This window comes from Megascapheus bottae, chromosome 1 (genome assembly GCF_031878675.1).
Source record: "Megascapheus bottae isolate mThoBot1 chromosome 1, mThoBot2.hap1, whole genome shotgun sequence".
Lineage (NCBI taxonomy): Eukaryota > Metazoa > Chordata > Mammalia > Rodentia > Geomyidae > Megascapheus > Megascapheus bottae.
In genome coordinates, this window is record NC_143509.1 from 89,453,827 (window position 1) to 89,476,405 (window position 22,579).

Consider the following 22,579-nt stretch of genomic DNA (forward strand, 5'->3'; position numbering starts at 1 on the left):
CACTCATACTTTATGTGTGTGATACACTGAGAGCCAGATAAGATAATTTGTGAATGTTTTACGAGAGAAGCATCAAGATAGTGCATGATAGTGCCACTAACAAATACACCTTAAATCCATCCTGTTTTGGATACCAATAGAATAAACATAGGCAAAAATTTATTACCTTTCTAGGAAGGATTGCTTTCTTATTTTTCTTTTTTGTTTCTTATCCTTGGCATAAGAAATTGGTACATTAATATTGCTTTACTATAAAGATATGCAGGTTTATTATCTGGAAATTATGTATGAAGTTTCAATTCATTTGTAAAATATTTTTATTGTAATTAATAAAAGGGTTACATGATATTTGCCAGATAGAAGGTTCATTAATTCATATACAGTTTCAATTCATTTTTATAAAACATCTGTGTATGTGTGATATCCAAAGAATTTACAGCTAGTCCTAATCCAGCCAGTGAAAATTCCATGTAAAATTATTTTTTCTTTACTATATGACCTACCATAAATTTTATTAATGAGCTCAATCTTCCAATAGTACAAAATCCTTGGACAATGACAAAGAGCAAATCCTCTATGGGCTGGGCATTTAAAAATATTTTTGAAAGGTCAAACTAATATAAAACACTTGTTATTCCGTTCAGCTGCTTTGAACCACAACTATTTATGTGTCTGTTTGCCTAGTGCAGAGTACATTCTCTAATAAAAGATGAAAAGTAGAGTAATGACAGTCACTGCCAGAGGTCAGTGCTGAAAGATTTTAAAAGTTCTATTAATAAAATTAAATGAATCCGAATTTAGTAAATGCTGACAGGCAGTACTTTGTCAACTACTCTTGGAACACCTACTACTTTTGCATGGGAATTTGAATTTCTGTGTCTGAATAGCATTGCTGAGAGTGCAATACTATGTTGTTCCATGTCTAATGTGATATTTCAAATAAGATGACAGCTTTCCTCACGTCTAAATAGATCTAGATGGATGGGAAATACCTGCTAAAAGTCAACATGGCAGTATCCCAATATACAAAACTGTTGACAAATTTTAATGTATGAATTGCATTATTAGGCTAAGTAAATAAACTGATTAAAACCTCCTTTTTCTAAAGATTTATGATGAAATTCTCCTTAAAACCAAACTTGTGATAGAACCCTGAATATGGGATTTTATTAAAATTAGAACATATATGTGTCCTTATTAAATTTGCTAGATGTTACAAACAATATCATGTATATACAGATGAAGACATAACCACATGAAGTTTCACCTTTTGGCAATTTTGTATGAATTTTATTATGTATTGCCATAGGAAGGAACGCAACATATTTTTGAACTCTTTATACTATAGAGATACTTTATTGAGGGTATACTTCTTACCCAAACTTTTCTTCTAACCAAACTTACATGTCTAATTCTCCCCTTTTTAAAAGCACTGTAGTATAATCAAAAAATCTGAGCTGAAGTGAATAAAATCCTCTTGAAATTGCTTCTTGTTTCCAGCCCAATTGAATGGGTTACATTTTTGTCTTTTAAATCTATGATGAATAGCAAATAGAGTCATTTAAACCCAGATAGCACATAGGAAATTCATAGGAATCTAAAGGCAAGGAGGCTCATTTAGTGATAATATACTCAGAGTTTCATCAATCTTTTACAACAGTTAATTGGTAAAGGATGGAATAGCTTCACAATGTGAAAGAAAATGCTCCATTCCCACATGTAGTTACACCAATCAAACTAGCCCTTACGTTTTAACAAAAGTTCAAATAAATTCTTCTGAGGAGTTACTTAATCCCAGGACAATAAAGGGATTGAGTGTTACTTTGCATTACTGAGAGAAAAGAACAGGCCAGTAGGGACTAGGCAAAGAAACTAATTCTAGCTGAGACAGCCCTGCCACTAGACTATCTTGACACAACATTTGTACTTACAAACTATAACATCGCCTCAGTTCTTGTTCAATAAATCCCTGTAAGGTTTAAAGATTCCTGAGGTCGAAAAGACTTTGAAGGATATATTCCTGTAGTCATTGGCCACAATTCACAGGTATAGTTAGAAAGAGTGATCACTTTCCTTTGCAAAATTTACTAGGAAGTAACTAGGACTCTACATATTTATAAGCTCTTGTATTTTGATACATTTATATGATCCACTTAAGGGGGGTTGGTCATTGGGTGTATAACAGTTTATTGAGCATTTGACTTAGTGTTCTTAGAGTTCTTGCTGATGTGTACAAATGTTGGTGATCAAACTGAAATGATTTCAAGAAAAACATTACAAATATAAAATGCTAGCTCGTGATTAGTACATCTCTCTAAAGAAACAGACCCACTAGTAAATTGATCAGCATCAGTACTTCATCAACACATGTGAGAAAGGAGGAAAGTTACCAACCAGGGATCAGAGGAAGAAACACACATGACCAATAAATACATGAAGAAATGGTTAACAACCCTGACCACAACAGAAATGCAAATCTAAACAATACTGAGAACTCTATCTCACTCCAGCATAAATGGCTATCATCAAAACCACGAGCAACAACAAATACTGACATATTCAGGAAAAGTCATATCAATACAATGTTGATTGCAATGTAACAGTGATATCTCTATGGAAATCAGCGGATTCTTCCAACATCTAAATACAAGATTATCCTATGTTCTAGTTATACCCCTCTTGGTCATTTATCAGAAAAATTACACATCAAAATATAACAAAGACACCTCTATCCCCATATTCATTGTAGCACAGTTTTCTGCTTATGGTATTCATAATCATAGGAAATAATTAAACTCCTGCTATTGAAAGGAAACTAAGTAGTGAGAAACAGAGAGGCCATCACTTTGAATCTTTGTTGGAGAGCCCGAGGACTGCTGGTGAACTCTTGTCTCAAAGACAACTTTGAACAACAAATCTTAGAGGCTGTGCCCAGACCAAAAAATAAATGAACGAATAAAAAAATGAAGTTTAAAGGGAGCTATTATTAGGCATGCACAAATTTGTAAGTGAACATACCTATACAAAAGTACATTACAAAACTATTGTGTATAACAGAAGCACCAGTTTTGGGGATTTACCATTACGTTGTGTCAGAAAAACTAATAGAAAGCATCAGTGGCTTCAGCTGCAGGCACAGGCAAGAAAATTTGTTGGGGTGAAAAAGCCTTGCAAGATGATGAAATGCTCAGGAACCAGTGGGTAAAAGGAAGCCCACAAGAAGTAATCAGGAAGGGACAGGAAGTAGCCAAGAAAGGATATGACCCACCTTGTACTTTATGTCTCTAATTAGAAAATAACTGCTAGGTACCAATGCCAGCACCACAAAAAGTTAGAGACTGGATTACAAAGCAGAAAAGAAATACTTGAAAGACATGTTTAGTAAGTGGCCCGTTTTTGTATTCCAAGTCCATTCACGTTTGAACTTCAATTTCCTTCACTCTTTTGCCATGTGTTTTCTTTTCTATCCTCTGTCTTTCTTCCATCGCTCCTTCCTTCACTTTCTGTATATTAATCTTACAGGTTTTGAAAATCATATTAATTTTTAAAAGTAGGTTATTGTCATAAAATGAACAGAGGAATGAAAATTATACATATGAGTTCAGAGAGTTTACATATTCATTTAAATAAAATTGCAGAGTGCTGTGCATTTTACAAGGTCTTACTCATATTATTAAACTTTCTGAAAGACAGGGCTAATGGCAGGTTTGAGATTTGAACCAGCTTGGTCGGATGTTAGTTTTCATATTTAGTTTTTCTCTGTCTCTTAGATTTCATTTCTCTTGGATAATTAAGAATGAATAATTCAGGCACTGCCATTCAAAGCAAGTAAAGCTCAAAAGAAGATGATCCTGCTCAATAAATTGGAAATCAGAAGAATTTTTAACACTCCCAACTTTATAAGCAAATTGAGCCTAGAGCAACAAGTGCTCTGTAAGAACAATAAACTGAAAAATATATAACTGCAAACTTAACATTAATGAACATAATTTGTTGGAATAAAGAATGAAAATTTCAGTATTGATATATGTATATGTATGTGTATATATGTATATATGAGAGAGGATTATGGAGAATAAATGTAAAAATACACTAGATGCTACATACCAGGATATAGATTGTAGTTAATAAAACTATACTATCAAATTTGAAGATACTTTTTTTAAATTTTTTATTGTAATTAATAAAAGGGTTACATGATATTTGCCAGATAGAAGGTGCATTAATTCACATCCATTGATACCCTTTCACATGTCTTGGTACCCATTACCCTCTCCCCCTCCCTCCCCACCCGTCTTTGTTTTCCCCCTTGAAGATACTTTTCTAAGGTTATTAGATTGGTCTTTAATTTCCCTGTTGATGGTGATTTTAAAAGCACATTTTATTATCTAATATGAAAAGACTAACAACTCAGGTCTGTTCTAGTAAATAACATGAATTCAGAAACATAATCATGATTATGATGATTGGTCATGAAAACAAATTACTCACCTTTAACAATTACATTAAAACTTCCATAACAATCCATCTTTTACAATAGTGTCCTCTTACATTTGAAAGGTTTAGATTCCATGTGTGTGGATCATTTCCTCTTCTTTCAGTTTCTTTTTCTTCCTCATCCTCATCTTCCTTCTACATCAATTTCTGAAATGCCACAGTGGGAACGATTTCTCTAGAATTCAGGAGCAAGTCATGATTTATATATCTTAGAATTGATCACTGTTCAAAAGTGCTTCCAGGGATAGTATTAGTTTTATTTACTATCAATGAATTATGTGGGTTATTATCAGATCCTTAAAGTTTTAAGAAGACAGAACGATACATTTTGGCAAGGCAAATGCCACTAAAATTTAACCAAATAACCTTCACCACTTGTTAGATAATATGCAGACTGTTCCAAGAACCATGCAGACATCCAGGTACAGGGAAAAAAGGAAAAATTTTAATGAGGGGTGGAGGTGAGGGTGGGAAGCGAATGGCAGACCGCTTCTCACATATGCGTACAAGTGAGAAGAAGTACTAGCTGTTGTCTGGCATGACATATATTACCTGTAGGGTTTAGGGGATGGAAAGGAGATGGAACACCTAGGGTGGATGTGAGGACTAAGGTCTTCATCATGGAGTACTAGGATTTATGGATACTGTCCAAATGGGGGATAAGCACGTCCGCAGTTAACCCAACCTGAAGGTCACTCTGGGGGGATCTTATGGCCCAAGTGGTTTATGACTACACAGGGGATTGTCATCCTGAGGTAAAAGGGTGGGAACTAGCTCTTTACTGCACCAATCTGGGCATGGTGTTGATTGTGTAGGGCATGGTAAATGATGAGAAAGGAGGCCCTTGGCCTGCACTATCACCACCTAAATCTCTTGTATCGTGGTCTCTACCCCAATTCATATCTTTACCTTCTGGCTAGCTATGCTTAGTCTTATTTGTTTACTTACTTACTTACTTTATTTATGTTTTTAGGACTACTGGGTTTTGCAGTCTGAATCTCATGTTTGCCAGAAAGGCACTCTACTATTTTTGTCACATCTCAAATCCTCTTTTTTATGTCTCCTTATTGCTTAGGATTTCAGGTGCTCACTACCATATCTGGTTTATCAGTTGAATCGGAATCTCACTAACGTTTTGTCTGGGCTGCCTAATCTTTGTTTCTTATGATGTGTACCACCATTCAGCCCTGAAGATTAAGTCATCATGATAGTATGTGATAAAACAATCTATAGCTACCCAAGTGCTTCTCTAAAATAAGAGACAGAAGGAAATGATCTAAGTAGATTATGATTGGCATAGCTGTTAAATATGCATGCCTCTGGGTAATTACAACTTTTGGATGGGGGGGCTGTAAACTCAGAATCCTGGGAGATGGAAAATTGAGAAATAAGGACAAGTTGTCTCTAAATGGTCACAAAATGTATGCTTGTGATTCATGTTAATGGTTGGTAGTACAGAAGTTGTAAACCAGATATTTCAATAACTCTCCCATTAGTGGAGTCACTAACGAGGTAGTGATGGGTCCAGGAATGGAAACTATTAATGTGTAATATCCCATCACATGACCATCCTTTTACCAATGGTTTGAACCAATGCCAGAACTACATACCTGATTCTCAGCATCAGAGAACATCTCTGATACGCTATTTCAATCTGTTACCATTCCTTAAAGATAGCCAATGTTTTGGGGCTGGGAGTTTGGCCTGGTGGTAGAGTGCTCGTCTAGCATGCATGAAGACCTGGGTTCAATTCCTTGGTACCAAGTACATAGGAAAAAGCCAGAAATGATGCTGTGGCTCAAGTGGTAGAGTTCTAGCCTTGAGAAAGCCCATGGACAGTGCTCAGGCCCTGAGCTCATGGCCCAGGACTGGCAAAAAAAAAAAAAAGATAACCAATGTTTTCACTGTGAAGAGAAGACTGTATCGTATTTTTTTTTACTGTATTTTATTGTTAGGATCTTGATGAGGATAGTGATTAGGCCTTATTAGAATTGACAATGGTATATGCTTCTTGTCCTGTCCTTAATGCATTTGCCTGTACTCTGCAGGTGATACATAGTTTGCCTAATTTTCCTAGTAAGGATCTTTAATACATAGACATAGGTTAAGGGCCATTTTGAAGGCCAAGAATGTGACAACAAATATAAGATTGTATTCACAGATCAAATGCATTATCACTCAGAAGTTACTAGACTAATAGAATGTTAAAATGACACTTGTGTGTATACATATGAAGTCAGGGTCAAGCATTTATTAGGTCACTCACATTTAGCCACTCGCAACATGTTTTCAAACCTTTACTTACTTTTCAGATAAAGTCTTGTTAATATTTGGACCACACATCCTACATCTTTCAAGTGTCTAGGATTACAGATATGTGCTACCTTGCCCTGAAAATTATTTCTTAAGTATAAAAGATACTCCAAGGCATTTTAGATGAGTCCTTTAGGACTAAATTTATCTATCATTCTTAAAGAGTCACTTGCAGAATTTGTATGACCTGGTTTCCATCTGCAGGTTTGTTTATTTGATCTCCTAGTTCCTGAAAGAACATGGTGCTTCTATAAGAGAACATAGTAATACTCACATTCTCATGAATGTGATCCTTTTTCATGTGAGTGAACTAGTTTATGTTTTGATAAAGTTTGAATAACATCAACAGTATCATTTGATACTGTGGGGAAGTAGCAAACACAAAAGTCTGTTTCTGAGATCCAGGGCTTTCCCTTGGATACTTGGTTCTTTCCTAGATCAGAGAAAATAGCAAACAAAATGACTAAACACAAGGATTGATAGGGTATGGTTATTTAGGACATAGAATTTTCTATTGAATCCTATGTTGAAGCTTTATATCAAAACATTACAAATTCAGACTACTAACAGTGTTTTGTAAATGAGAATTGTTTCTAAAGGAGTGAAAGAAACCTTAATCATGTGAGTTATATTCATAAAATTAAATGAAAATTGTTGAAACTCTAGTTTGACTAGTCTGCTTTAATGTTATTTTCCTTGAGATTATGACAACCTATTGCCTTCAAGAATCTGTGAAGGTGATCAGTGCAGTGACTTTAATTTCATCCACAAAGGTGATACTTACGCAGCACCCCTCGATTTCCTTCAGCCCATAACAGAGGAAAGTTAAAATTGTGGTTTAGCTTAATATTTCTACACTATGCTGTTATCTCTGCCTTAATGGCCTGTTTCAGATGCATGAGAAAAGCAACATGTCTGTAGGAAAATTTGGAAGTGCCATGGGGTTAATGATTGTGAACATAAATACTGGTTAATAACCAACTCACCCATCCCTGTGGTCAAAATGACGAAATATTTCCCATACGCTATCTCACTGGCATTGAATTCTAGTTCCTACAGTGATGACTGGCTATTGAACATATTCTTTATTTTTCTTAGCTTATCTAACTTTGTTCTCTCACTATGCTTTTGGCTGTTTCCTAAATAGAAAAATAGGGGGAAAATTCCACAAAAAAACAAAAACACTTATTCTGGCTGGGAACTATATCCTATGCAACAATTTTTCATGTATATTATATAACCTATTACTGGAGATTTTATCTACCAAATTTCTATCCAGAAGAAATATAAGGATGGAATAAAGTAAATTATGATAGAAATAATATATTTATATGTAAGACATAAGAAATTAGCAAGGAAGGGAAAATATCCACATACAAGAATTGACTGATAATCAGAGGGAGACTCATGGAGGAGGTCAAATCAATAAGGTCATGAGGAGACAAAAATAAGCATTTGATAAAGAAAATGAACTGTTTAAATGAACCCAGAAATGGCACAATTCTATAAATGCTTAGTCTTTTAAGAGCAGTAAGAGGACTTTGAGGTCACAGAGCCAACTACACATGAAGAGAGCTTGCTCTTTGAGTTATGTCTTCAATGGTTTAGTTGCATTTACATGGTGTATGAAGCTGGATCTCTGGAGGGAAGGAAACAGCTTGCTGTGAATAGAATGGAAAGCTGGTTCCGGTGGAGATCAGGGTTACAACTTAAATTTTTTTCTTTGCCTTTAGTACCTGCTATGTCTGCTTTTGTTACTTGACCTTTGTCCACAGACTCAGTTCTGCCCACAGTTCAAGATCAAACACAACTTCTAGTCTGGACAGATTTTTAATTCAGTTGCTCAGGAGGTCAGTGGGAAAAGCATGCTCACTGTGCGCCTTTGGTCTGACAACAGTTTAATTCTGTCTCACTGCACTACCTATCTCTGACCAGCATACTAACGCTGCTCTCCTAGGGACTAATGACTCTTATTTAAAGCCCCATGTTCTCTTCTCAGTTCTCCTCTGCTATGTCCTGAAGGCATCTGTCCACTCTGCTTTGCTTGAAACTTGTCTTTTGCTGTCTTGCTCCAAACCTTAAGCCTTCTATCATATCAGAGAAGTACTATTCCTTCTTTTTGCACTACCCTTTTTTAAAAAATATCCTAACATCCCAAATTGACAGTAAATGGTGAGCAGTAATAAAAATGCAGCTAATAGTAACCATTAAAGGAATGATAAAACAGAAGAACTATGTACAAACAGACAGTATAGCAGTGAAAAACAAAACAAAATAAGCCAAGCCCATGATATATGGGGGAGCATTCTGTGGTTTTACTATATTTGTGACTATAATTTTATCTACTCAGGTGTCTCAATTAGTTCCATAATTTACAATTTGGGGTAGTAGGCCTCTGGGAAGGGAGCTCTAGGGTCTTGCCTTCTCATTTTTAGCAGACCCCATGATTTATTCAGTATTTTCTGCTCACATCTACTTCACAGGAGTCAGGCAGGTCTCCTTAATCCTGGTTTTGACAAAGCCTATTCCTGAGCCATCAGCCAACAGAGAGAATTAGAATTTGTGACTTAGAATTTTTGAATTCCTAAACAGCTGCTATTAACACTCTTATTTTATTCTCACATACACTTCATTATACAGATGTTCCTGTTGGTTTCATTTTATATATGATGATACTGAACCAAGACATACTAAAACAGTTTCACCATGGGAAGTAGTTAGGAAACTTCCCACTTAGAACCCAATCGTAGAATACTTCATTCAGCAATTCTATCCCGGTGTGTTGGTCAAGCCTCAAATAAGGCTATGATCTTTGTTATAAAGAGGCCTACAGTGCTGTCACTAAGAGTCGGGATGTGGGCACTTGTGAGTCCTATACCTTGTGTCTTTACGGGCTTGATCAGCCCACCTAGGCCCAAAGTGGCTGCTTAGAACCTGCCATGTTTGATTTTTCTTTCAGGCACTGTTCTTTACATTGATTTCTTAACTACTTTTCATGTAGGAGCGGTTGAGCAAACAAAAATCTTTAAAAGTCTTTTTTGAAGCTGATCGGTCTAGTCAATAAGATGTCCAGATGACTGGTTTTCTTATTAATAGTCACCATACTGTCTGAGAACCTATGACGAGGTTGACTTGGGACCATGTGTAGCAAGAGCAAGTGCTGGCCAGTGGGAAGTGATACCTTCTGAGTCTTGGACACCAAAGAGCACACTGGAGACTTGCTGTTTGAGCAAAGGTGTAATTTGAATGGTACAGTTATGCCAGTAGGCCATGTGGATTAAATTTTCATGTCTTGGTTTAACTCAGGCCATTTTATCTCATTCTGCCTGAGAAGCATCTATTGCCTTACTTCAAATGTCACATCTCCTTGACCTCGAGCAGAAAGAGAAAGTCCCTCAGAGTATCAGTGCTACAGAGACACTATACCCAATTATAATCTGTCCCTCAAATCTGTATTTCACAGTCAACTGACTCATCACAGCTGTATGTCTTTGGGAATCTATTCTGTGATAGAATGATCAACTCTTATTTTCTGAAGCCTGGACATTCAGAAATGCTTTCTTTCAAAATCCTGGAGAGAAAAACTGAGTGCTGAAGACTTGTGCCTACAACCCAGGCTACTCAGCAGTCTGAGATCTGAGTATGATGGTTTGAAGATGGCCTGGACAAGAAAGTCCATGAAACTCTCATCCACAATTTACTACCAAAATGCTGGAAGTAGAATTTCTGAGTGGCTTATGTGGTTCAGTGCTAGCCTTTAGTATAAAAGCTCAGAAACAGTGTCCATACCATGAGTTCAAGTAAAGGACCAATGCACATGCTTGCACACACACACACACACACACACACACACACACACACACACACACCTAAAGGGTGTAAAGGAAACATATTACAATATGGTTTTCCAGCATGCTTCCCATAATCTCGGAAGCCTTTATGTTCCCTCTAGTAAATGGTCATGGGTTAGGAGCACGTAAGGTTGCTGAAATTATTTGAATGAGATCATGAGGTACCAATGTACTTCACAACAATTTTGTAGTCAACAGATTTGTTACCCTCAGGAAACAAGTTGTTGCAGTTATTTTAGAAATATATTGATAAGAAGCTCTCTACAGAGTTCTTTAAAACACCATTAGTAAAAATTCACTAAGGAAAAAAATCACAAAACAATTTCTGAATAGTGTTGTTATAAGCCTTATAAAAGTGAAACATAATACTATATTAGTAAAATGTTCAAAAGGTAAATCCATCATTCTTGAATTTTCACTCAAATAAAAGGACTTAGGAAATAAAATGGGGAAATGCCAATATATGAAGGAAAGAAATCATCTTGGAAAAACAGTGTGACTATTATTTCCAATTAACTGTCAGAAAACTGTAAGTGAAACTGTGGCTCAAAGTGGTAGCGTGCTAGCCTTGAGCAAAAGACCCTCAGAGAAAGCATCTAGGCTCTGAGTTCAAGCCCCATGTTGTTCAAAAAAACAAAACAAAAAAGCCCCAATATTCACAGGACAGGGAGCATAGTGCATTTGGAAAACTGTGAAACTTACTTGTAAAATATTCACAATCTTTTCAATTAGGGTTGCCTTTGTTGGAGAACAGTAAAGATAAATCTCCACTACTTGCATCTTTGCTTATTCAAATGAAGCAATTTTTGATATTGAGGTCAGGCTCTTATTCACCTGGGAAGAAATCCCCTAATCCATATGCACATCCCAAAGTTCAGTAATGGTTTAAGCTATGAGGAAGAAGTGGGAAGCCTGAACAGGTAGGAAGTAAAGAATGAAAAAGAAATATGGGGAATAGCTTTCAATCACAGGTAAGCACAGACAATCTGACTGAGGTATGTTGAAAGTTAGTAATTTTTAAAGTTGTTAGGTCCAAAAGTCAAACTTATAGCAGAGTCAGGCTTAACCTGGTGTGACTCTTCTTCTAATGAAGTCCTGGTCCAGACCTGCTCCCTATCCACTTCTACAATCCCTGAATGCCCATTAAAGGTGAAAGCAGTTACAGCCTCAGGTAAAAATCTGACCTCTGGAAATTGAAGCTGGGACAAGTTTTTGATATTGCTGTTCCACTAATGGCACCGGTGTTCTCAAATTCCCAAACTAGGATCTTTGCTTGAATGACTTTTGCTTTCTCTATGTATATATAATTACCCCTCATGTTTCAACTTTGCCACATCTCTTGCATCTCTTTTATTCTATGTACCCACATACTCACTAAGGGAAATTTATTGAATTAATATTTATGGTGAATTGATCTCGGTATATTGAATGAAGTAAGTGAAATACAACTGCAATTCTACTGGAATAAGTGGGAAAGAAACTGAAAGGGAGGTAAATAGATTTTTAATTCTTAATTATTGCCATTAATTGCTGAATTTTCACCTATAAAGTATGTGTAACATCACTGACTAAAGAAACATTTTTTTCTCCATTTCTCTGCTTCTTCCTTTCTTCTTCTGTGCCATTGCTCATGTTGTTTACCTCATTGGTAATTTATTCTGCAGCATGCACCCACAGTGACTAGATCCCCTGTGGCTCATGAGTGCCCTCAGATCCATCAGGTGTCTCTGGAATCCATGCCATGCCCCAGAAAAAAAAATCATTAAGATTGTCATCTGAGGGAGTTCTGCAAGCAATCAAGAACCAGACTATTTTCCAACTAACTTGTCAATATTGTTTGTTTAAAAAGTAGATGCTTTTAAATGGTCAATGGTCTACGTTTGTGAAGCTTATCATATAAACACTTACCTTCTGCCATGGAGTAGAGAAATCCATTAGCTTTACTGCACCCTTGCCCCAGACATATCTTTGTTAAGCTCCAATAAATTGCCATTTGTCTGTTGTAGTTCTCTCCCCTCTGTCTTCAGTCTCTCTGCCTCTTCCACCATTGTCAATCAGTTCACAAGATTAAGCTTCTCCAAAGCAGCATGCAATGGACACGATAAGCCCAAGGTGCGGTTTATTCACTTGTGGTAGACTCTGTGATGGATCACCTGCAGTCCTGGTCAGGTGTAAATAACTTATTTTTTTCATTCAACATTTTTTCCCACCTGGGAATTGCAGTACGGACAGCTCTCAGATATCATTCAGCTTTAAGGATTACTTCACCTGAAAGTGAAGCTTTGCCCAGCAGTTCATCTTCTTCCCTATTGCCAGCACTAGAGACTGATTAATGTGAGGATATGAACAACCAATCTTGTTACTCCAAAGACAGCCAAGTTTTAAGTGTCACCAGAACTTAAGAGCTCCTTTTAGACCAATTTCTTAGCACTTTTATTGAAAGTGTAGCAGAGCACAATTCTTGTAACTTTCAAAGGATTCTGACTTCCTTCTCTTCCACTGATGTTAACCCCCCAAATTTTAATCTCCCTCTCCCAAATTTATGTGCTTCTAGAAGAAGCCAGACTGGTTGTCACTCATTTATTCAAATCATTCTAGGGTAACTAGGGATGACTATATTTGATGTTTTACATGGAATACATAGATATAAATGAGATTGAAATAAAAACAATTTTCTTCTGCTGAAGAATGTGAGATGAAAGATTAGTGAAATGTGTTTGGAAACAACACTAAATGACATGAAAGTATACAAATCAATGGCAGAAGAGTTCTAAAATCTAAAACCATGTTTATTATGTCCCAATGTGGATTTCTTCAGTTCCCTTAAAGTGAGTATGCTTTTGTAGATTGCTTACAACCTTGCAGCCTCCAGGAACTTGAACAAAACCAAAACATTGTGTGCAATTGTTGAATTGATAACATGTTGAGATTGTTCTTTCGGGAAGAAGCCCCATGAAACAGTCAGCAGAGGCTCCCTCACACAATGACTTAACATAACTACAAATTAATTTGAATGCCCAGGGAGTCATTTTATTCCAGGGGTTGGTTTATTGCTAAGAACAAGAATTATTGTTAAAGAACTATGAGGTAGAAATGTCAGTTCTGAAACTCTAAAAAAGTGCTGAGTTTCACGCTGAATGGAGGCCCATGTGTAATTTGAAAAACTGATTGATTGGCTCAGCTTGCTAGACAGGTAGGCCCTGCCCTCATTTGCAGTCATGCAGAAGCTAATATATTTTGTATTTTTTCATTCTAAATTGGCTCATCTCAAACGCAACCTCTCTGCAGGGCTAATGTACAAGACCATTATTTATCCTTTTTTTTTTTTGTAATAGCAAGTTGTTTAGGCAATTTAAAAATGGTTTTATGGGTCACTAAATGCTTTGTCAGCAGGAAAGAGAGTTGTGTGTCTATGCTTTGTGGCATTACATTTTTGAACTTCTCAAAATTCTTATTTTAGAAGAAGCAGAAGTATGATCCAATAACCAGCATAGGGAAATAAAGAACTAATAATAAATCTATTGTTCTTCACCTGTTTTTTTCAGTATTTTATCAAAAATTACATAACCAAAGTAATTTTATTAACATTAATTTCTCAAAAATTTTATTTCACTAACTATTGGCATTTCCTAAGGACACTGTTCTCATATGACACTAAGTACCAGTGTGACAAAGGGGTTATATGAAGGAGGAGGTAATTGTGTAAAAAGAAATGCACTCATTATCCCCTGTTCATAACCTTTATTGTTCATAACAATAATTATATGTATATATAAAGAGGATATAAAGGTATTTATTTATGGAACTTAATATATTTAATACAAACTCTATGCAAGGAAGTAATGGTGATTACTATAAGTCTTCAGGAAATCATATTCAGTGATAAAAGGGAGCAATTAAATAATTAAGGTATGTTTTGACTCTACTGCAATGAAAGGATGATTTTGTAAATTCACATACAGACCTAACACTTTCCAAACACTTGAATTCTATTCTCACCTTTACCATCCATAAATGATTGAGGGTCGATCAATGTGAGACTTTGTTTCTATTTCCTGCTGTCTCTTCAGTTACTTTTCTAATTTCTTAACTAAAGAACGGTTGATTAATTGCTCATAAGTAATTTATATATCAAGAAATGTCAAAACACATCATTACAAAGAGAAGTTTTTATCAGCTTAGATAGGGCGCCTACATTTCTGATTCCTTCGGAGAGACTTGGCAGGCACTTTGTTAAGGAAAGTTTTATTCCTTTCATCTAGAAAAATGAAGACATCAAAAGCTCAGTGTTCCAAAAATGTAAATAATTATCACATAGACCCTATCTACATTGCTACTTAACATTTTGTTCTGGAAATTAACAGTTTGTATAGGAAACACTAATTTTAAAATTCTTTTATATTACTTTTAAGTAGTTGTGACAATTGGTAAGTACAATGTCATCCCTTCTGTTGTTCTCCCTTATCTCTCCAAATCCCACTTAGCCCCTCAATCTACTTAGTTCTATTCTCACCTATTAATATTGAATATTACAACCATATTTGCCTCCATGAGATATGATCATTTTTTTGCTTTGAGTTCTATCAAATGGTAATATAAAAATAGGAGTAGGGAGAAAAATCCTCCCCCCTCTACTATAGGGCCTCTAATGAAAGAAAAATAAATCTTCACTGTATACAGACTTTTATCATTTCCTCTTGCTTTGAATCTTGAGTCACCTGATTAAATGAGTCAACAGCTTTCCATTCCTTCCTTCCTTCCTTCCTTCCTTGCTTCCTTGCTTCCTTTCTTTTTTCTTTCCTTCTTTCTTCCCTCCCACCTTCCCTCCATCCTTCCCTACTTTCTTTCTTTTCTTCTTTCTTTCATTCATTTTTTCTTTCTCCTTTCTTGTGCTCGCCTTTCCATTACCTATACATAACTTTTATCAGAGCTACAACCACACCTTGTGGCTTTCATGAAGATTTTCATTCTGAAATCACTCTAAACCTCTACTACTAAAATTCAAAAGTTACCAGTAGCCTTAGTGATCCTTCAGATCACTGGGGGCACTCAGTATCTTAAATTTTACCCTCCAGTACTCTTGTTCTCTAAACCAGATAGTCTAGATGATCTATCAGTCTATCCTAATTTTTTACACTGTTCTAAAGTGTTACTTTTAATAACTGAAACATTTACTCCACTCCAGGTTCAATTATACATTCATCCCTGAATATCATCTACTCTATTTTCAGAAAAATCTCTGTAATACCAAATTTTTCAGTCTCCCCCAAATCTACAGCTCAATGAGTCTGCTGTATTTTCAAGCAGATTTTTAAACTTCATAGATGTAGCATCTAAATATATTTATGTCACCTCTTTTGTATTACTTACTGGATAAAAATGAAACATTTCATTTATTTCTGTTGTAGGCAGAGGAAATCACTAAGCAAGGAGCTCAGCTCCCACATTACATTCATGATGGTTAGTATTGTGATGGTTGTTTATGTCCCTGATCCAGTCATTATCATATCTTAGATCGCTGTGTCGTTGTCTTTCCTATTACTTTCAAACTTCCAGTCCTACTGAAATATGTGTAGTGCTTTCACTTTCTTATACATGAAGATGAAAAATACAAATATTACTGTTTAAAATGTAACATTATCTTTAAGTAGTTGAATAAAGGAGTTGCCATTTAACAAGGCAGCTTATGAATACAATACATCTTCTACTTTCTTTTCAAATATACTTTATTGTTGTAGAGGTGTTACAGTTACATCAATCAGTACATGTCTTTTGGAACCAGGTCTCCCTGTCCCTTGTTCTCTGCCAGGGTTTCCCTCTGGTCCTCACTGGCAAGTGGCATAGTTCATTTTGCACATATTTTCTAGTATTCACCCTTTTCCCACCTTTTCTGTGCTCCCCTCACCCCATATCCATAGACAAGCTAAAACAAGGACAACCAAAACAGTAGCAGTGACAACAAAAAAATCTCTTATTTCCATTTCTTGGAGCTCATTTTGTAAGATATGATTTTATATGTTTGTAGGCACAGAGCTATCGAACCTTTGTGATCTGCACCTCTGAATATCCTCTTCTGGGTCAGAGTCACCTCTTCCCATGTTCTCTTCCATCCTTCCCCTACCCACCTTCTCCCACACTCTTTTTCATTTTGAAGGGTGTACATTGGATTCTTGCCTGCATTTTCTCCTTCTTCTTCTTTTCAGTTACTTGCCCCTGTCTACTTGACTCCACCCCATCCTTTTCAAATACCTGCTTCCTGGTGTATAATTTTGCTGAACTGTGATGTTTCCATTCTAAGGAATTATACTATTTTAATTCTTCCTCAAAGCTACTGTATTTCAGCCCATACACTTGTATACACTTGCATATCATCCAACACATTTACTTATCAGTTTCTAAGCTAAATCTATCTAAACTTGAAGTTTTAAAGCCAGAACAAAATATTCCATTTATTGTACTCTCTTAGTTCCTATATAAGATAGCATTCCTTTTTGGTGCCTTTCTCATATTATCAAGGGTATCCTTGTCCCCAAAACAATTTTACTCTTCTCTATTTCATCATAGCCTATTCAAGAAGTGAAAGGTCCCCAAGTGGGACATAGTTAAAAAAATTAGATATTTTCTTCCTGGATCTGCCAAGTAACAGGGCATGTTACCTTCCTAAGGAAATGAATAATCAATGCTCATTCTCTTCTTTGTTAACTGAAAATTCCCTTGAACAACTACTTAAGGATAGTAAAATATCAAAAAGAAAAATAAAATATGCTTATTTGGTTATTTGAAAGCCGATAGGGAAGGGGGAAAAACAAGATGAGGGGTGGGCGTCAGGGGAGGGAAATGGGGACCAAGACATAAGAAAGGGTATCAATGTTTGTGAAGTAATGGCACGTTCCATCTGGTGAATATAATGTAACCCTTCTATTAATTACAATAAAATATATATAAAAAAAGTAAAAGAAAACTTTTTAAACACAATTCAGCTTTGTAAATTTAGAGTTTTGAAAAACAGTACATAAAAAATCTATAGTTTTCAGATTATTTTTATGGTAATTGTTTCCTTTTTGTATTAATAGACATAATTAATGCAGTGAGAATTATTCACAACTTAAATGTATTGGGGTTGGGGTTGTGGAGCTTGAACTCTGGCCTGGGCACTGTCCCCGAGCTCTTCAGCTCAAGGCTATTGCCCTACCCTTAAGCCAAGCCCCAATTCCCATTTCTAGTGATTAACTGGAGATAAGAATCTCAGGGCTTTGTATTGCCTATGCTGGCTTTGAACCATAATCCTCAGATCTAGGCCTCCTGAGTAGCTAGGATTACAGGCGTGAGCCACCTTGTCCAGCTTGAATGTATTTTTTAACATACTTTTTTTATTGTAATTAATAGAAGGGTTACAGTTATATTCACCAAATAGTAGTTGTATTGCTTCACACATATTGATACCACTTCTCATGTTTTTGCCCCCATTGCCTCCTCCAATCCCCTCCCCTCATTTTGTTTTCCCTCCTTCCCTTTCCTATTTCAAATAAACAAATAATCGTATATACAATATACCAGATAACAAAGTAAGATACTGTAACAATATGAGAATAACCAAGGGACAATGTAAGAGGTGAGAAATAACATAGTACATTAAGAACAACAATCACATTATATGGCTTCTGTTTCCATATCCTGGAGATCCTTTCATTTAGCTTCATCCTATATGGTCTTATGTATCTAGGTTTTGGGCTATTGTAAATCTCTGCTAGGAGAGTCCAAGGTTTGTACTAATTATGACAAATGAGGGAAACCATTGAGCCTATGTTCCTTTGAATGTATTTTTGACCATGGTTTGGGGGAAATTTTTCAAAGATGTTATTTAGGACATATTCCAGCTGTTCAAATTTTGGATAATGCAACTCAATATTCTTAGAAAAGTCAGTAAATGAGAAAAATATTTTTACAGATATTTTCACTTGTTCTGAGGTAGATTTACTACTTGCTTAAATTAGTATATTATATATATATATACCCACACACATATATGTACATTTATATGTAAAGAGAGATTGTATATTACTTTGTTTCAAGATATTGACTTGTTTCCTTATGAAAATTCATTTCAACTACACAGTCCTCAGTGATGTTAATAAAGCATTTGAAAACTTTGAATAATATATTTAGCATAAATGAGACTATTGTTTTTTGTTGATTTGGTGACTGTAATTTTAAGGGGCAGATGGTGTAATAGGCTCTAATGTGGTTTATTGCTCACACTGTCTCTGGAGTTTTAAGTTCCAATTGCACCTATAAAAAGGGGCAATTACTTCTTCCTACTTTATTGCTGTTAAGGGAAAGAAAGCTATTTCAGTTAAGTGCCAAATAGATCCTATTCTAGATTAAAAATTTGGGTATCAGTTAATTTATTCTCATTTTTAGATTCCAAGTCAAGAGTTCAAAACATGTGAGAAATGTCACCTTCATAAATACAATAGGCTATTAATTATGACACACCAGTGAAGTCTATTGATGCAATTATCAATGGGTAGGAGATATCATTAATCATAAACTTATATGTGGCAGGGACAAGGTTAATATTAATTTAATATGCATAATCTAATGGCATGATTAAGGGCCATGATGAAAGAGCTGTGATCTTTTTGAATATGTCATGATCTTTTTTTTAAAAAGTTTGAAAATACAGTTGCACACAGAAAGTTTTTCTTCACAAATCCCACACTGTTGGCAAGATGAAAACAGAAAATGATAATTATTTTCTACTTAGATGTGCATCATTTTGACTGCAACTTTCTAGTCATTCCAAATATAATTCCCCAACACTAGGAAATAAATTCATTTTTCCCCAACTTCACACTCAGCTATTATATTAAAAGAATAAATATTTTATTTTAATCAAATGCACAAAGAAAATATTCTTAGTTTCTAGGATAATGGTTAAACATATGAAGAAAATTAATCTCAGGTACTTACTTAATTATTTAGTTTTATCTTTGGAGCCTTATAGGCAGCATAGCTTAATTCACAAAAGCTTAATGGTATTTCTGCAGGACATTTCCCAGTTTAGAAATATGAACACTGAGAAATCCAAGGAAGATTCATAAATTGAAATGATCAGCATGCTTCATAAACTAGCAATAGCTTTAGCATTTGTTTATGGATTAACTATATTAATGCTTATAATTAGAATAAAGCAAGCTTTTGCATTCATATAAGTGTCTTTGTCAGATTTTAGTTTATGTTTTAATTCTATCAACTGTGAAGTGGAAGAAAATGTCACTAAGCAGAACAAAGCATAATTTGCATAGGAATGGGAACAGCTACAACATGACAAACATATCTTGAATTAGCTCAGGAGCTGAATACAGTCATGCATTTTTGTGCTCCACAATTCATTTTTTAAATCTGTATATGACATGAAAGATTGATTAAAGCAGCTGGATTTTTTAATTCAAAGAAGATCAGCTGTTTGGCAAAGTAGGCAGAGCTAAGAAAAACTGCGACCTTGATTTAAGTGAAGTGAGAAAATCAAAGACAAAGTTAAGCAGAATAAAAATCATCTTGCAAAATGCACATTCAATGGAACTTCATTTCTGAAACTTGCCTAATTGCTTTCCAATTTCTAGTTGATTTTCTTTAAATTAAAAAAACTTGCCTAAATATGGCTTATTGAGATTATAAGAAAATTAAAGGTAATTGTTCTTCAGTTTCCTATTTAAGGAATGTTAGTCCTTTCATTGCATTGATAACCATTAGGCTGTTATCACAATGTATTTGGAGCTATGGGTTCTCTTGTCATCTTTCATGACTAAATTTCTACTGATATATAAATTCCTACCATGTTTCTCTGTGATCCATTTCCCCTTGGTGAATGCTGTACTGCAGACCAGAAATCTGCACTATTAAGATTTGATATTATCTATTTTCTGTTCAGAATTACAATCAATATCTTCTCTACTTAGTCACCAGTGTTAAAGCCTGTAGTTCACTGGCTTGCCCAGAAATTCCAAGTTCATCTAAAGAGCTGCCTAGCAAATTATTTATCGAATTATCAAAAATGTCTATCAAATTATTTAGACAATTTTGCTAGGTTCCTTTCTGCTTTCGTTGATCTAGTGGGTTTTCATTTTTTCTCCCAGTAGTTACCTCACTCATTGCTTACTGAAACTCACTTCTACCTTTAGTAGCCCTTCATTAAAAATAATTTTGATTTTCTTTTTAGTCAGTGTTTGGTAACAATTATTCAATGCTGTGCAAAAACATACTTGTTCATTTGGACCTTAGAATTTGTGTAAATCATGCATTTAGAAATAGGTAAATACATATGCACCTATGATTTGGTATGATACAAAGATCAAAACCAGGATTATGTGATTGAGATTAAGAGAAATAACCTAATTATAGAAGAGAATTTTTGAATACCCACACTGAACCAAGAAGAACTAAGCCAACTCAACAGGCCTATTTCAAGCTCTGAAATAGAAATGGCAATTAGAGAACTTCCACCTAAGAAAAGCCCAGGGCCAGATGGATTTACAGCTGAATTCTATAAGGTCTTCAAAGCAGAGCTCACACCAATACTCCTCAAGCTCTTCAATGAAATTGAAAATGAAGGTTCCTTACCAAACTCATTCTATGAAGGCAGTATAACCCTCATCCCCAAACCAGACAGAGATTCATCAAAGAAAGAGAACTATAGACCTATATCTTTGATGAACATCGATGCAAAACTTCTCGACAAAATACTGGCCAACCGTCTACAAAAACTCATCAAAAAAATTATACACTGGGGCCGGGAGTTTGGCCTAGTGGTTAAAGTGCTTGCCTAGCATGCATGAGGACCCGGGTTCAATTCCTCGGTACCACATTTATAGAAAAAAGCCAGAAGTGGTGCTGAGGCTCAAGTGGTAAAGCTCTAGCCTTGAGAAAGTCCAAGGACAGTGTTCAGGCCCTGAGCCCAAGCCCAGGACTGGAAAAAAAAATTATACACTATGATCAAACTGGATTCATCACAGGGAGGCAAATCTGGTTCAACATACGCAAATCAATTAATATAATTCAACACATCAACAGGAGCAAGGACAAAAATCACATGATTGTCTCAATAGACGCGGAAAAGGCATTTGACAAGATCCAACACCCCTTTATGTTAAAAGCTCTGGAGAAACTAGGAATCCATGGAACATTCCTCAAGGTAATAAAGGCTGTGTATGAGAAACCTACTGCTAGTATTACACTTAATGGTGAAAATCTAAAGCCATTCCCTCTAAAATCAGGAACGAGACAAGGATGCCCATTCTCTCCACTACTCTTTAACATAGTACTAGAATTCCTAGCCAGTGCAATAAGGCAAGAAGCAAGCATAAAGGGGATCCAAGTAGGGAAAGAGGAAATAAAACTATCCCTCTTTGCAGATGACATGATTCTGTATTTAAAGAATCCTATAGACTCTACTCCCAAGCTCCTTGAGCTGATTCAAAGCTTTGGAAGAGTAGCAGGCTATAAAATCAACCCTCAAAAATCAACTGCCTTCCTTTACGCCAACAGTGAGAGGAATGAGGCAATAATCAGGAAAGAAACTCCTTTCACAATAGCCTCAAAGAAAATAAAGTACCTAGGAATTAGCTTAACTAAGAATGTAAAGGACCTTTTTGACGAAAACTTTAAAACCCTAAAAAAGGAAATTAAAGCAGAACTAAGGAAATGGAAAAACCTCCCATGCTCCTGGATTGGAAGAATCAACATTGTGAAAATGACAATCTTGCCAAGAGCTATCTACAAATTCAATGCAATACCCATCAACATCCCAATGTCATTCTTTAAAGAAATAGAAGAGGCAATCCAAAATTTCATATGGAATAATAAAAGACCCCGTATAGCAAAAACACTTCTTAGCAGAAAGAACAGCGCTGGAGGAA

The 22,579-nt window shown here is 35.6% G+C and overlaps 1 long non-coding RNA gene across 1 annotated transcript in view; it reads left to right on the forward strand.

Annotated features, from left to right (window-relative positions):
- LOC150069576 (uncharacterized) overlaps positions 1-3,845 on the forward strand; it is a 37,189-nt gene extending 33,344 nt beyond the window's left edge. The window contains exon 6 of the long non-coding RNA XR_016535555.1: positions 3,771-3,845. This is a non-coding gene — a long non-coding RNA (uncharacterized LOC150069576). The remainder of the gene's footprint in view (positions 1-3,770) is intronic.
- Positions 3,846-22,579: the final 18,734 nt, after the last annotated feature.